The sequence below is a fragment of the Lycium barbarum genome, chromosome 4 (genome assembly GCF_019175385.1).
Source record: "Lycium barbarum isolate Lr01 chromosome 4, ASM1917538v2, whole genome shotgun sequence".
Classification (NCBI taxonomy): Eukaryota; Viridiplantae; Streptophyta; class Magnoliopsida; order Solanales; family Solanaceae; genus Lycium; species Lycium barbarum.
Window position 1 is genome coordinate 42,288,722 of NC_083340.1, and position 17,938 is coordinate 42,306,659.

At 34.3% G+C, this 17,938-nt stretch overlaps 1 pseudogene; it reads right to left on the bottom strand.

The window, feature by feature from the left end:
• Positions 1-3,151: 3,151 nt before the first annotated feature.
• Positions 3,152-4,745, bottom strand: LOC132635949 (F-box protein At3g07870-like; annotated as a pseudogene).
• Between the last annotated feature and the right edge of the window lie 13,193 nt (positions 4,746-17,938).

A 17,938-nucleotide genomic window follows, 5' to 3' on the forward strand; every position in this document is an offset into this window, starting at 1 on the left:
TGCATTGAAAAAAAAACTGTATCATTTATTTGTTTGTCTTATGGTTATGAGTCATAACTTATGAGTTATGACCTTTCCAATTCCATTCAACAATTAAATATTCATTCCCCGTAAACAAAAGGTATTTTGGTGCCAGAGTAGTCTACTTGCTCCTCCTGTCCTTTTTTTTTTTTTTTTTGGATAATGCTCCTCCTCTCTTTCGACTACAAATGTTTATAATTGTAATATCAATTGTGCTTTGGATCTTTGTTAGGCTTTCTGTTAGTTTGTGATAATTCTTTTACCCTTTTTTGTTTATAACAATTTTCACGTGTTATTGACTTTAGTTTTTTTTTTTTTTTTTTTTTGCAGAATGACTTCCTACTTTTTGCAGCTTGGTGATAATTGATGCATCAACCATAACTTTTTGAGAAGAGCAATTTGTTTCTTATTTCTCCTCGGTTTTTGTTTTTATTTTTCCTTTCTTATTTCTTCCTGAATTTAGGAAGGGCGACCTTGACGTAACTGGTAAAGTTGTTGCCATGTGACCAGGAGGTCACGGGTTCGAGCCGTAGAAACAACCTCTTGCAGAAATGCAAGGTAAGGCTGCGTACAATAGACCCTTGTGGTCCGGCGCTGCCCCAGACCCCGCGCATAGCGGGAGCTTGGTGTACCGGACTAGCCTTTATTTCTTCTAGAATTTTCAAGCAGTAGAGCTTTTGTGTATAAAATAATAATTTAGATGATGCATTGTTTGAAAGAAGAGAACCATTGAATGATTTTATTGTGAATTATGGTCAATTGTTGTAGCTTGTGCAAAACAATAGAATATTAATAGAAAAATAAAATTGATAATTAACCATGATTTAATTTTCTTATAATCGTTTCTTTTCACTCATTAAACTCTTGATGTTCCCCTGTATTCAAGAACTATATGTGAGAGATTTATAGATAGTATCATTAAAGATTGTTTTTTTTTTTTAAGTTTTATTATAATTTGGTACTTTTGATTTTGAAAGTATGTTTTTGTTGGAAGCCTTGAAATATTTATTTCTTGTGCGGCTAGACACTTTAACATTTCTATAATAATATTGAGCTCTATATTTATGAATTCAGGGAATTTGAGATAATAACGTTTACTTCTTTAATAACGATGTGCATGTGCTGGAAAAATTTACTTGCAGGTGGATAATACTAAAAAAAATTAACCGAGAGGACTTTTATAGTTTTTTTCGCAAATAACTTCCTATCCTTTTTTTTTTTTGGTTTTCTAACCGGTGGTCCGATTGTATCCGGTCTCCCTATCAAGGATTTTTCTATATATACACAGGGCTCGAACCTGAAACGTTTGGTTAAGGAAGAAGCAACCCCATCTGCTGCACCACATTCTTTGATGGTTCTATCTTCTTCTTATAGCAAAAGTAAAACTACATGTTTGTTACTTTAACGATTAGTGTGCATTAGCATGACACTAAAACTTATTCAACATTTCTTTTGTATTTATTAGTTGAAAATTTTAGGCAAGTAAATAGGTTTAGTTGCTGATTATGTTATTTGATATAAAATATATTATTTATGCTCCATTAATGTTTCATTCTTTGAAAAACGATGTATATTTGTCTAAACGGATTATCCTTCAAATCTAGCATTTTATTTTCCTTGACGAAAATTATAGCCATTTGAGATTATTAAAATTTAATTTATTCAAGAATTATTGTGGACGTTCTTGAAAAATTAGGATCTTCCTCCATGAGTTTTAGTTATTGACTTTGAAATGTTTATATATAATAATAATAACAAGGGCATTGGAGCTAGATTATTCGCATGTTCTTTAAATGTGTATGTAATTTAATCAACATCTAAAAATACTTTCATATTGTTTATTCAATCTCCAGTTTTTATATAATAATAACTTTCTTTCATGAATGAATGACATTTGTGTAAATTGATGGTAATACCTATATTTGAGTTACATTGGTTCCTCGATCTAAAACGCTAATTATTTTTCCTTTTGATCAATTTCTAGGGTCTTAAGTTATTGTGAGAACTCCTTTTTTTTTTTTTTTTTTTAAATTAACTCTATTGTTGGTAAAAAATGTCTCGGGGCTAAGAAAAAAAAATTATCATTTTATCCCCACTTAATTTATAAAAAGTTCATTCTAAATTTATTATTATACCGCGCAAAGCGCAGTCAAATTCACTAGTATAACATATTTATAAGAAAACAAATTACTTGCTAATTGGAAGATTACTAGGTTGTATTCAACACTGAACTATGGACACCAGAGACCTGAAAGCTGTCCCCAATCACACTGAAATGAGGATGACCAAAGTTTCCTTACCTTTCACACATATATCTGAATACAATAAAAGAGACTGAATGAACATACACCAACCTAGAGGAAGAGATATTGAAGTTTCAAGAAAACAACTGTTGAGTTTATGAATTGTTCTACATTAAGAAAGCTCATATAGTTGATTTCACAGTCCAAAGAATGAAGTTATAAGAGATTGTACCACTGCCTAAAAGAGAAAATATGAAATAAAAGAAAAACGTACCATGCAAGATTGCTGAAACTTGCATATAATTTTAACTGATTGTAGATAGAGCCAGCAGATACTGATACTTCAAGAGAGTAAGAACATTGTTAAAGAGAGCATGATAAGACAATGGCAACAAAAACGTTCAGAAATTGAAGAAACCTGTAAAGATTACACAAAGTCACCTCCCATCCTGCTTATATGGAGATAAGGTGAGAGGTGAAATGAATTCAAGTTCTTGCATCTTGAACGAGATCAAAAGAGTTAAGCTGTCAAATTGATCATGAAAGCAAGTGGGTACATAAAATTAAAGGGAGTAAGGACAGTCGTGGAAATTGAAGTTTGATGCAAAAGCAAGGCACGATTAGAATAGGACATAGCTTCAAGCTGAACCAAGGGGATTATTGCCAAATAAATTTTCAATACGGAAATAAATTACTTGCTCATTCGAAGGTTGCTAGGTAGTATGAAAATGGATCGCCTGACTATAAGCCTGTTGCTCAAGAAAAGCACCAACTAAGGAAAGAGCTACCTTTAAAATCAGGCCATAATCGAATCATCACTCCCAATTGAAGCACCCAATTAACTTCACCCAAAGGTTCATGAACCGTTTACCCCAAACAAGGAGCGCTTGACAGATAGGCCAACTTTTTATTCCTCCGTAGCTTGTTCTTTTCAGACAGGTACAGAATGAATGAACAAAAGAAATGCAGCTTTGGAGAATTTACAATGCAAACAACCTAGGATTACTAAAATGGACAAGGTATGCTTATACAGGCAGAGTTGTACTTCCAGAACTCAAAAGCAACCATAAAACAGAAAAAGTTGTCAGGTCTTAAGCTAAATTATACCAAAAACATAATATCCTGGAGGAAGTAAGACAAATTAAATATCTAAACTATCTCAGTCTTCGGATATGCATTTGAGACTTGAAAACTTTCCCCCATGACAGTTTTGAGTGAGTAAAAACTTGGAATGTATCTAGTCGCTGCAGTCCCACTACCATAAACATTGACCTCTCTAAACTTCTTCTCTTTTGGGTTGTAAGCAACTAGTTGTGTGCCACGTTTGCCCTGCATCAAGATTTCTCCATCTTTCCAAGTCATGATTGGTATAAAACGTTATCAAGTAGAATAGAATCCGTCAAAATGCAATCTTTAGTCCAAGATTCAGCGATTCCATACTCTTTCATCCACCATAGATCACCTTTATCAGACAAACACAGAGAATTCCCAAACTCTGCTAGCATCAACCCCAAGGATGGAGTTTTCAAACCAAGTGGAGTTGGTAGGGGCTTCACCTCTTCTGTCCCGATATTAAAGGAGTAAATGCTGGCACTTATTTTAGTATTTTCATCATCCTTCAGCCAATGAAGAACACCATTGACATTAGCATTACCAAATGATCCACATAACAGGTACGGAGCCTCACCCACGTTTCTCCATTTCTCATCAACTCCGAGAGTATAAACCTCCAATTCTGATACTTCTGGACGACCCCGGAACTTTCTAATCACTGATCTCAATACTTTATACTGTCCAGAGCCTTCACTAAAACAAAATGCATAAGCAACACCACGAACTCTTTTCTCCCATTCGGGCAATTTAACCTTGAAATACTCACCCAAAAGAGGATTATTAATGTAAACCGAATGGTTTTCATCATACCTCGAACCATTCAACAAACAGATGAACCCATTACATGAACCAATTAATCTCAAGTTTTCGTTACCAAAACTGACACCAAATAGGTCATCATCATCCCAAGGCAAGTTGCTATCTCTAGGGAGGTGAAATTTAGTGCTCAACATAATGGGCCTATTTCGGGGGCGAGAAACATAATCATAATCTGCTTTGAGTTCAAGAAGTGAAGCGATAGGGTGATCAACAGAAAGAAAAATGCAGGGAAAAGGCGATCTTGTGTGATACATCTTAACAAATAAAGGGTCAGAGAAAAGATTATACCAGCGTTTACAAACACTCTTACAACGGAAAATGGGCTTGATTGGCAATCTTGAAAGAATTTCCACCATTATCACTCTTGGAAGATCCATTATAGTGACTTCATAAGTCTTTCTCCGTTTGCAATCGCACTTCACATATACATATTTGATCTTTTGTTTTTGATTCTTGAAATTTAGCATTCGGTTTGAGACAGTAATAGGGACATCAAAAAGCTTCGCCTCCATTGGTTTCTCTCTTGCTTCTTTTCAGTGAACAAATCCACAATTTTAAGGGTAAATTTTGCCGCGGAAAATGCCTACGAAATGGCGGGAAAATTTTCAGTACATACATTTTAGTGAAATCTTAAGTTATACGTGTAATCTAATCTGTTTAGTAAGTTAGTTAGCACTGTACAATTTATTTTAGGTTATTAGTAATGCTAATATTAAGTAGAATTATGTGAATATCTTTTTAAATTTACTTGATTGTGTAAATATTTTTTAACTTAAGGTTTGTGTAAATAACTATTACACCATCAGGGAATATAACTCACTAAATTTTGAGGAAATAAGATCACTTGGCCTCTTATAATTTAAGTAGAAGAAATTATCTTTTTCAAATCTCTTATGTGTTTTTTTTTAGATCTCTTATGTGTAGAAAATGAAGAACTGTTGTAAAAAGATCATAAAACTAAAAAAAGTTTGTAAAGGGCCAAAAATTCATTTCTCTCTTATGAGGAACACTCCCTCCATTTCAAAATAAATGGTGTTTTTTGTTTAGACACGCCTCTTAAAAAAAACTATCCATTTTTAGAAAGTAAGATGTATTTTTATTAACATAACTTTAATAAAATTTTGAAAAAGATATACTACTCCCTCCGATTCAAAATAAGTATCCACTTAGTCAATTTCACACCGCTTAAGAAAATACTAACTTGTATTTTAACTAAACTACATAAATTAATAAGACTCTTACTTATTTATTGTCTTGAGTAAATAGAGGCAAATCTAGAAAAATAAAGTTAATTCATTTTTTATTTTGTAAGTGACACTTATTTTGAACATAAAAGAGGGCTAAGTGGTCACTTATTTCGAACCAGAGGGAACAACTCTTTAATAGTTTCTTGGTTATGTAAAACCCTCTTTATTTAAATAAAGTAAAATTGAAAGAACATCATGCCTTCTTGATTAGATGAAACATCACTTATTTTAAAACAAAATGAAAAAATAGAAAACTTCACTTATTTTGAAATACAGGAGGTAGTATTTTGCCCATTCTACTTCATGTCAAATTCTTAGATTTGACACAAAACTTAATAATCCATTTGGCCAAGCTTCCAGGGTTTGTTTGGAATGCAACCTAGTAATTGGAATTGGTGTGATTACTTGGGTGGTAATAAGACAACCTTAATTACATAGTATATAATAATTACGACGACCTGTTTTTTGTCATAATGTAATTATAAGCGTACTGTTTGGTTACACAAATGTAATTACAAAGTTAAATATTTCAAATTTTAAAACTAAAAGCTAATTATAAAAAACTAAACATTAATATTTGACAAATATATGTTTATATAAGAAATATTACTTAATTTTATATCACTGTGTATTCAAGATAGATATTAGCTCAAAACTGTAGAACTAAATAATTATTAGTTAGTAACTGATAATGTAAGAAAATCGATATATACAAATAAATAATACTTTAATTGAATCAATTAATAGGAACTTCTAAATAAGCACACATTTTGCAATAACATCAATGACAACATGTTTGACAAAAAAAATAATATTTAGAATAATAATTTCGTAATATTATTAAATGTTAAAAAGCAATCTATCAATTTTAACATAATTCAGCATAAGCTAAGTTTGCATATAACCTCATCCAACAATGAAATTCAACTTAATGACATCACTCATTGTAAGTCAAGTTTGTGGATGACTTATTCTTTCTAAGATTAGGAGGCATAATTTTCTTTGAAAAAGTTAGAAAAATAACATAGCTAATTGAAATGAAAAAAATAAAGAAAAACAAATAAGAAAGATAAAATAGCTAAGTGAAATGAAAAAAAATAAACAAGAAAGAAGCAAAATATGAGAAATATTTAGAAGCACAAGTAAAGGTTGAGAAATGAGAAATAAAGAAATAAAAGATAAATAATGTAAACAGAATAATATTTGAAAATATAATAATTTAAAAAGATTAAAACATATAAATGAAAAATAAAAAATCGGCAATTATCAGCCCCCCTCCCTCACCCCCACCCCCCCACCCCCAAGAATTGGATACCCCTCAATTACACCCAATTACATGTTGACCAAGTAATTATCTAGTCAGACAAATATGTCAAAACAGTGTAATTAAACCCATATTCAATTATGGGGTGGCTTTCCAAACATGCACTTAATAACCATAATTTTAGTTGATTTTAAAGTTATAAATATTAGAAAAATTATTAAATGCCCATTTGGTCTATGTAGAACCTTTTAATGAAGGACAAAAAGTTCAATCAATATTTTCTAAGACTCTTCGTGCTTTTAATATAACTAGTCTCTATGTTCGTGCAATGCACGAAATATCACATGCTAAATATTACAAAACGCATTCAGAAAGTGATAAACTTTCAATTGCATAAATATTCTAAAATTACTTGTTACTGAATATGTATGAAGTTCAACAATCAGTTCCTCAAAACCAAAAACGAAGAATAAAATATAATTCAAACTAATTCACTAATAAAGGAGAAAATGAAGATAAGAAATCACACAGTCATTCATGTCGTCCATGGCATTACTTTTGTTTTTTTGCTGTTGTTCTGCTGACGTTTACCATGTAAATTATTATAAGATTTTATATCTAAAACTTATAATTTCTTAACCTCATTAATATTCAGAAAAATTATTATTTGTTATCGCTAGGAAATCATTCAACTGCAATCCTAATCAGTCAAATCTCCAGATTCAACTCCAAATCTAATTGATCCAAACTGCTTCTCAAGGAGGAACCCAATTGTATTCAAAGAAAACACTCCTGACAATCTCTAATGTGATTAAAAAGAAAAACATCTTTTTAAGAAGAACTGAAATTGTGTAGAGACGTTCGTAATAATTTGAGGATAAATTAAAAGAAAATATAAATTAAACTTTATATAACATAGAATACATTTTTAAACATTTTGATTTGAGGCTTCGTGTTTTTTTCAATTTTAGTATACCTTATTTGAGGAGAATAATTTGATAATGTTAATTAGAGTAATGATTTTAGCGAATGTATTATTATTAAATTGAGTGTGCAAAAAAAGCTCACAGACAGCTCACTCTAATGCTATCAATAAACTAAATTGAGAAACCTACAAATAGATTTGACACAATTTCTAACAATATAACAATTTCTAACAATATACACCTAACAATCTATGTACTTAATATTGTATAAGGTAAAAACCGGATATATGCAAGACCGGTGAGACCGAAGACCGAGGGTAGGACCAAATGAGCACGAGTATGATCGGTCTTTTCTTCAGACCAGGGGGATTGCACCAGATGTGGCTGATCCGAGAAAAGAGAAGTAAATTTGTTGGTCCGGTGTCTCCGGATCAAACTCAGCGTTGCCGTTAGTCCGGTTTCTCCAAGTCAAGTTCTCGTGGCCGTTAGTCCGGTTTCTTCATGTCCGAACTGAACGTGGTCGTTGGTCCGGTTAACCAATTGCGGGACTGCCATGGGTCGAGACCGTTCTGTCATTTTGTACTGACAACCGTACGGGTGTCAGACCATACGGTTCTATCTTATCCTTTTAGGGTTTCTTTGTTCTAAAAGGCCTTGTATTGTATGTAAGGCCCATGAGGCAAAACTATAAATAGAGAACATTTCCCTACTTTTAGGGGTTGGTTTTTTGAGATTTAGAACATTGTAATAGAAATTATATATATTGAAGCTCTCTCTCTCTCTCTCTCTCTCTCTCTCTCTCTCTCTCTCTCTCTCTCTCGTTTTAGTCCGAATCAGTGGTGTTTTTGGCTTTGTTTATCCATTCAACACAGTTAACTTAATCTCCAATATCAACATATTATTTAAAGGCATTAACACATATTCCCACACATACATATTATAGCATACAAATCCATACGTATTCCCTATCAACTCAAAATAGATTAAAGTTTATCCACATATCCTATACCTCACTTATAAATTCAATTGTTACCTAAATTCGGGGTAAACAGTTTGGTGCCCACCGTGGGGCTAGGATAATGGTGGTTTTTTAATCTTGGCTTCTACCTCCTACCCGTTAGATTAAGAAATCTTTTGCTAATCTCTGTGAAAACGGACCAAATGGCAAGCAGTGGACAATCTGGTCATGTCAATAACAACGAGATTGTGGCCGAAAACGAGAACAGTGGGTTACGGGACCTGCCAACAGTTCCAATCGACCCAAATTCTGTTGATTCGAGAGAAGGCCTCAACCGGCAGAACACCGTGAACCAGAAGAATGCCACCTTGTCGGCCACTGACCCCTTGAATACTCATAACTCAATTACTTTATCTCGGACCCAAGGCCGGAAAGCACCGGACACTCCGGATGAGATTAACTTACGTTTAATTTTTGAAATGTTGCAAGAACAGGGAACTGCCATAGCCGAACAGGGAATCGCAATAGCCAGCTTCAAGGCAAAAATGATAAGGCAGCTCCGGAAAGGACAAAAGGTGTCACCGAACCAAGAAGGGATGAAATGCGGATAGTCGAGAGTAACGGATCAGGAGCCGGTTCATCCACCGAAGTTCTGAAGATGCTCGATGTTGACACCCAATTTTGTCCATCATTTATTTAATTTTATTCATTCGGGCTTCTAAATTTATTGACAAGCTAAATACTTTATTTTTCATTATTTTATTTCTTATTGCTACTACTATTAATATCGCTACTTTTATTTTCAACATTACGAGTATTACTTTATCACAAATTTTAAATGGTTCGTCACCGTTTCATTTCAGGAGTACTCGTTAAATTAATTTTACTTTATTAAATCCTTTATTTTCTACATACTGATTATTATTTGTCTTCACATAATATATATTGTAATAGTTGTTAAATTATAAGCCCAAAAATAATTTAAATAAAGAAAGAACAACCCATATTTTCGGATTAATTTGAGCCCAATTAACTCCCCATTTCAGACCAGCCCAACACATTACCCATTATCCCTACCCGGTCCAGTCCATTTACCCGACCCGGCCCAATATCCTTATTTTTTACCCTAACCCTACCTCCCTTTCTCTTTCTCCTCTCTTTCACCTTCACCCGCCGCCCCTCACTCTTTCCTCTCTCATCTCTCGCTCAACTCCTCTCTCCTCACGTTCCCCCCCCCCCCCCCCACTTCGCCTCTGCCATCTTCCCTGCCATCTCCACGCCTGTTCCCCACGCCTTTCCACTCACCCACGCTCATTCCACTTCTCTCTGTCTCCCACGCCCAACAGCTCTCTCATACGCTCCCCTCTCCTTGCTCTATAAAGGGAGAGGGAGATCGAACAGACCAAAGGACGGAAGGATCTGGAACCAAAAATCCCCTACAAATACAAGTTTTAACCATCAAAGATAGCCTCACTTGAAAAAGATCAGCCAACAATTACTCTATTTTTGGTTGGAAACTTTTGTTACTTTTATCGGGTTCTTCGAGTTCGAGTACGAATCCGAGATTCATACCCGTTCACTGTGCCACAAAAAGGTAATTTCCTCCTCGTCTTAGTCTATTTTCATTCTAATGGTTTAGTTTGTTCATGAGCTTCGTGTGAATTGATTTAGCAGTGATTTCGTTAATTTAGGTAGTATACTATGCTAATGTAATCGAAGGGGTTTCGTAGGAAATTAAGTAGTGATTATGCATGTTCTTTATGTCATTTAGTTGAACAAGTCAATTAGTATAATACTCATAGCAAAGATTTAAATGCAGTCGACAATCTCCCCTCTTCTTTGAAATCCATTTTTTTTTTCGTGTGATGTTTGTATGAGTTAGCCTTCTATGTTGACATGTAATTGTTTCGGTTGCGACATTAGTTAAGGAGTTTGAGTATCGTCAGGTTTTTTGATTTGGCATGTTGAAGTTTTGTTAGTATAATTATGTTATTCTGTAGTTTAAGCTAGGATTACATATGTTAAGGTTGGTTATGTGTAGTTGTGTTCTTCTTATTTTCTAAGTTTAATCATGCTTAAAAGTATTTAATTCCTGCTTATTTGGTAACTGGGGTCCTGTTTAGCCAAAATTCAGTAGTTTGAGTGATCTGTTCGATCGAGATTATGCCTATTTCAGTTTCTGTTTAGCATGTTCATAGCTCAAATCATGTTTAGCTTTGCCTCTCTATTAGGTGCTCAATGATCCAATCTCTATTATGATTGAGAATATGGTGTTAGCAGTAATACATTCCCTGTTGGACTCCATGTGTGTCTTAATCCACTATTAATGATTGTTTCTGCATGTTTGATCGTTTCTGCATGTTTGGGGTTTAATTCTAAGTACACACATGATTGATAACTCCCATAGGTTGGTTTTTGTGTAGCTAAAGAAAATGGAGACAACTCCATGATAGTTTAAGTAAAAAAGGAATAAACTATTATTGGTGTAGCTTTGTATTTGTCTACCATTGTATGTTTCCAGAATCACTTTGTTAGCCTGAATTAAAATCTGACTAAATTGTGTCTAGATGATTAGGTGTTGCCTAGGTCTTAATGATTGCTGAGATGTTCTTCTGAGTATAACTGAATATTTGACAGTCTCCACAATATATATACATTGGATTAATAATGAGTAAATGGCTGCTGTCTGGAATTGCTTTGAATAAACAAATCATTTCCCCTGTGCTCCTACTTCTTTAATACTGTTTTCATTATTAGCATGACATTGAAGTTCCTATCATGTCTACTTTTGTTTTCTAAAGGTTGGTTATTAATGTAGCATGAATAGTTTCGAGAAGTTTAACAGTCAGTTTCTCATTAGTTGCTTTGAAGTATGAACTTTTATCCTTTTAGCCATTCTAGTTCATTAACCGATAAAAGCATTAATTTTGAGCAAATATGTTATGTCTTTGTTTAGTAACTGGGCTGTTAATTTTGTTGATCTGAGTTCTGAACAGTGTAGTTTTGTGTTAGTCTATCCTTGTACTTCTCTGCCTTTGCTGCTCAGAATATTGCATTCTTCGTGACGATAAAGGTTCTAGTCGACTCAAACAGTTTTTTAAAAATGCATAAATGATGGTCTGATCTTGTAAAATTCGACTCCTGCTGGTCATTCTAATGCTTCCTCTTGTCTGTGTCTTGGTCCTTATATGTTGAGTAGTATGAGGCTCATTTAGATTAGTGGATCTGATCGCACTATCCAGCACTTTGAGGCAAATAGTTGCTGCATCAAAATGAGGCATTTTGGTGAGAATAGGTGCAACTGCTTGGGCTGAATCCTGTCACATTTTGATCCCACATGATAGCATTAACAAAATGCTGCACTTTAAGATTTAATTGCCTACTGATGCCTTGATGAAACTTGTTGCATTTGGCTGCTACAATTTGATGTCAATACTATACTAAGTGAATCACTGGTTTAAAAGGAAACAAATGCTTTCATTTGATGAGAATGTAGTGTTAAAACTAGCTGTTACTGTTTCGAAATGTCTATAATTGAGTTTTCCGTGTTTGGCATAATCAGCTGGTCGGAATATTTTCAATACACCTACAATTGCTTCAATTTTATTAAGGTAGTGAGGCTGTATACTATGCATACATAAGGTATACTTCAAATCTACATAGAATATATACGCTCTGTTGATTTGTTTGAGTTTATATCTTACATGTTTAACGTTATCCATTGATCATATACTAATCCTTTGCTTTCGTTTTTTTTTTTTTGCATGACCATCGCATACGAGTCCGAGAGACTCGTTCTTCCTCCGCACTTGGCGTTGGGCTAAAGCCCAACGTAACTCCTCCTGTGTCAGCCCAATCAGTAGCCAAACAAAAAAAAATCTGGGCCAAAGCCCAACAGACAGAAATAGCCCGCATCAATATATGAAGAAAATTTGCTGGGCCGAAGACCAACAGTAGCGGACAGTAGCATTCCTAAATGGGCTGAGCCCATTTAAATCACTTTACTCCTCCATTTTTTTTTTCTTATGCATTTAACTCTTATTGTATGATTGACACTTTGTTAGTTAATTTAGACGCCTAGTAAAATTAGTGGAGTTTAGTATTAGTAATGGGTAGTTAATTTAAGGAGACAACAAGAATTAGTTCCATAGGTTTCGTTTTTCTTTTATGTTAAAACTACTTATGGTATCTATAATGTTATTCTTTCTATTATTAGAATAATTGATTTTCAAAAATAGCACGACTATATATTGAGTTAAGGTAATCATGATTTACGCTTACTATCTTAAAAAAAAAAAATCAAAATGTCACTAACACGTAAATATAAATTTAAGTATATAATATAAACATTCTCTTTAGTTTCATCCAATTGTACACATTTTTTTAGTTGAATATGGTTAAGTAAAAGTTAATAAAAAGAGAAAGAAATTCACTTCCTTTTTACATCCTATTTACAAAAACAAGTCTAGATTTTTCTACATCGCAACATTCATACAATATAATCTTTACTTAAAATTCACATTTGTTTGAATCTCCTCTACAAGTATACTTTCGTTAAAAGCCTTAACAACATTTATAAGTCGTATTTTCAAAATAGCATTAGAAGTACTCTTTTATTCAAATTATTATTTTTCTACAAGTCCTATTTTAAATAACATTCTTACATGTTGATCTATAATTTTAGCCATATTTACAAAGCTACGTTCTTTCCTACAACACTATATTTACACTTAGCCTAACTAATCATAAGTCCGGTCGGATTAACCATTATTAATGGAATTTAGAGGATGCCTAATACCTTCCCTCTAGATTAGTTGAACCCGTACCTAGGATCATTTGGTTTCATAGACTTTAAAATAAAATCAACTTTAGATGATTACTTTAATTACCTTAGGTGCCCTAATTCACCGTAAATAATTAGGTGGCGACTCCTTAACATAAACATAAATAGGAATCACCAATATGTTATACTTCTAATTTAACTCGATTAAAAAGGGGTATAACAGCTTGGCGACTCCGCTGGGGACTCTACCTAGGTTCTAACCATAACGGACTTAGATTTAATTAAGCTTTGTGTGCTAACTTAGTTACTCTATTTTGCCTAAACTGTTTTACATGCTATAAATTGTTTGCGTGATTAATTGTTGTTTGATATAAACTGTCTAAGTGTTACTGCTTTGATAAATTGTCATTCCGTTCATATTTCTTCCACTTCTGGAAATTCACACTATCACACGTACACGCGAGGTGTGTTTTGCGCACTCGCAAATTTCTTTCAAAATCCCAAATTTTAGGAGAGTTGGCGTATGCGCGGGGTGTCCGAATAACGGAGACCGCGTAGCCTTCTCACTCGAGTAGTCCGCTCGGGAATCTTGCGTCTAGTAAACCCACTCTTAGTCAACCTAGGATAGAGCTAAACCAACACCCTTTATTAAGAGCATACATTTCATGACCTAGGAGGTTTAATACCCTTGGTGTATTAAACCCATTAGACAACTTTACCCAAACGTCCAACCGGGTTCACGACCCCAAGTGACACTAATCATACTTTATGTGCATGTTTGAAGGATAATTGTGCCTAAATATTGACTATTTGCTCTAATTAATTAAACTTTAGGAGGGAGGGAATGACTAACATTTCTATGACAGGTATCGATTTGCATTGGAGTACAATGAATGAAGAAGATCAATGACACCACAAAACGGAGCTGAAATTTAGACATAGGAAATTATATTTACTTTACTTAGATTAGGAAACACTTTATGTTGTATTCATTTGACATGTAATAAATATTACACTACTTTTGTACTTTATTTTGGGAAGTAGAATTTGTGTAATTAAACAAAAGCAATGGGATGACATATTATGGCACACTTTACCTTTCAAACAAACGTTAGGCCTACCTCTGGCACAAAGAGGTCACATGCATACTAGGATGCGTTATTTACATTTGTTTGACAACTTGTTTGACTTTGTTTGATGAATTATTTGCTACATGACTTACTTGACTCTATGTGATCATGACTTTACCTAGATATGTTGTGAGACTGACACCATTTACACTATTGTGTTTCATTTTATTTTTATTCCCAACAAAAGAGTTGATTCGTGTTGACTCTCGATGGCCGACCATCCTTACCTCACAAGATCAAAGACATCATCGTTACCTCTACGCAGCTGGGCTGTTCAACGAAAGGCAATTATTATGTCTGATCCAGCCGCATCTATTTCAACTGGTTCGGGAAACATCGTGGTCTCTAGTGATCCCCCTGAGACTTCTGAACATAGCACTACCATTCAGCATGATGAACATATCGCCCGCTTGACTCAAGAGATCGAGGATCTACGCGGAGAATTAAATCGGGTTAGAAACATGACCAACTTATCCGTTACACTCCAAAGTCCACCTCCTGAACCTAGGAACGTCGTACCAAACCCACCTCATTTTCCATCACTTGAACCTTCAGTTCCTGAACATTTTCCTCCACAAAACAATGCACTTACCAACAACAACTTACCTCCAATCACCCCCACAAATCCACCAAATCCATCATCTGTCTATACTCCTCCACAAAGTCAGCCACCCACTTACACTAACCATACTCCTCCACAAAATCAACCACCCACCTATACTACCTATGCTACTCCTAATCCACCACCCGTCAACCCACCAAATCAATCATTAGGTCATACTCCTTACATTTCTTTACCCACCAACACTAATCCACCACCTACAACTACTCCTCTAAACCCACCAAACCAAGCCATTACATACTTTGACCATCCACAACAGCCTTTCTACCCTTACCACTACGCTGAACCCTACCAAGCTCCGCTATTCCCTTACCCTGTCGACAACACCCAAGCAAATTACCACCAACCTCGAGCACCTCACTATCAAAACCCACGTCCATACCAATCTGTTCAAGCTCCCACTTACCAAAATCGACCACATATCACACATAAAGCCCGTCCAAACCCTGTCATAAAAAACACCCGTAATTACACTCGGTTCGCTGAACCTTTGGCTCAATTGTTCGAAAGACTGAAAGCCGCAGGCATGGTACAATCTATTGAAGGGAAAATTCCCGACCCTATTCCAAAATGGTTTGATGACTCCAAGCATTGTGCATTTCATTTTGGAGTTGCTGGGCACGCCACTGAGGATTGCTATGGCCTCAAAAACAAAATCGAAGCCTTGATTAAGGAAGGAGCAATCCAGCTCACTGGAGCTCGGCCCAACATGGATCACAATTGTTATACCCCATTTTAACCGGGTTGAAGCGGAGTACAACATATTGGAGATTCCTAAATTGCTTTGTTTTAAGGAGTCGCCACCTAATTAATTAAACGGTGAATTAGGACACCTAATTTATTAACTAAGGTAAAGCTTAACTGAACCTCCGTTAATAGTCTACTTAATCAATGTGATTCTAGGTAAGGGTTCTATATTATCCTAAAGGGAAGGAGTTAGGCATCCTTTAGAATCCGTTAACTTACGGTTATCCGACCAAACTTAGGTTAATTAATTAGGGCTCAATATAATGTTTAAATTTAAAAAAAAATGACTTACAAATATTGCTTAGATTTTAAAGGAAAAGTAATGTTAGTTAAGATTTATGAAAAAAATAAAATATTTTTTTCACAAGAGAGGACTTTAAACGCTATTTTAAAATAAGACTTATAAATGCTGCTTGGATTTTTAAATGGAAGCAACAATAATACTATTTAAAATAATACTTGTAGAAAATATAATAGCTTGCGTAAAAGAGGATTTTAAATGCTATTTAAAATAAAGCTTAAATATTACTAAGACTTTATATGAAAAATATAATAAATGCTATTCAAGATAAGACTTGCATGAAATTATGATATTTTGCCCATAAATAATAGCTTTTGAGAAAAGATTTAGCAATTTTGAACTTTGAATAAGTTATGTTACATGAATGTAGCAATATAGAAAAATCTAGACTTATAAATAGGATTCCAAATATGTTATATTAATTATGCTTAGCTAAAAATATGCATGTTGTTTCAACTTGAATGAGTTATTTATAAAATATACTTGAATTTATACTTGCATATTAGTGACGTTTTGAAAGTTTTAAGATAGTAAGTATGAAATAGGATTCCCTTAACTCAAAATATATGGTCATGCGATTTTGTAAATCAATTATTCCGCATAAAATAAATATTAGACATTATAAATAGTTTTAACATGAAAAGAAGAGAATAAAACTTATGGAATTAATTGTTAGTTTCCTTGGATTAACCACCCATTACTAAACTAAACCCACTAATTTTGCTAAGGTTCATCTAAGTTCATCTAAATCAGGAAGAACAGAGTAAAATGTTAGTCACATAATACAGATCAAATGAAAATGAAATAAAAAAGAGTAAATCAAATGGGCCCAGCCCGTTTTGGGACTGTTGGGCCTATTCGCTGTTGGGCTTCGGCCCAACAGCTCTTTTTGTATTGCTATGGATCTGGGATGCTGTTGGGCCTCAGCCCAGCAAAGATTTATGCACTGCTGCGGGTCCGGTTTCCATTGGGCTTCGACCCAGTAACACCCTTATACATTGCTGCTGTTGTCATGCCTATTGGGCTTTGGCCCAAAATTTATGTTTCCATTTTTTGCTGTAGACAGAGGGCTGGACAGAGAAGATTTCGTTGGGCTTTTAGCCCAACACCGAATATGGAAGAAGAATGAGTCTCTCGGACTCATATGCGGCGATCATGCAAAAATGAGAGGAAAAGGATTAGTATAGAATTAACATATGACAAACTCAAAGATTTAGATAAGAGGCATACAGGAGAGAAATAAATCTTGAAGGCACTATGAAAACATTCAAATGATTGTATCAACAAACATCATAAGAGAAAGGTTCGAGCAAGAATTCAATTAGCACTTCTTTGTCACATCTCTCAGATTAGCACTCAAGTTTTAGATTTTTATTCCCAAAAAATATCATCTAACTAACACCAATAACTAGAGCAGGACTCAGTACTTTCAACCCTTAACCAAACTGCCAGATCATACAAAGAATGAAAGGAACCAAACTGAGTTAATTAAGATGATATTATTGCTTAGCTACTATCAAACATACATGGTTAGTTAGATGAATTCAAAACCAACATTCAATTCAGGGACAGACATGTTTAAACATAAAGAGAAGAAGCAGGTAGAAATCCTTGGAATGCCTTGAAGGTTTCTGGAGATAGTTTCGATTCTTAGCTTTGCACAAATAGCACTGACAAATATTTGCAGGCAATCTTCCCTTTACTATGTTAGTTTCGACAGGATGGTTTCACAAGAGGATTTCAGTATAAAAACACATCAGGTAC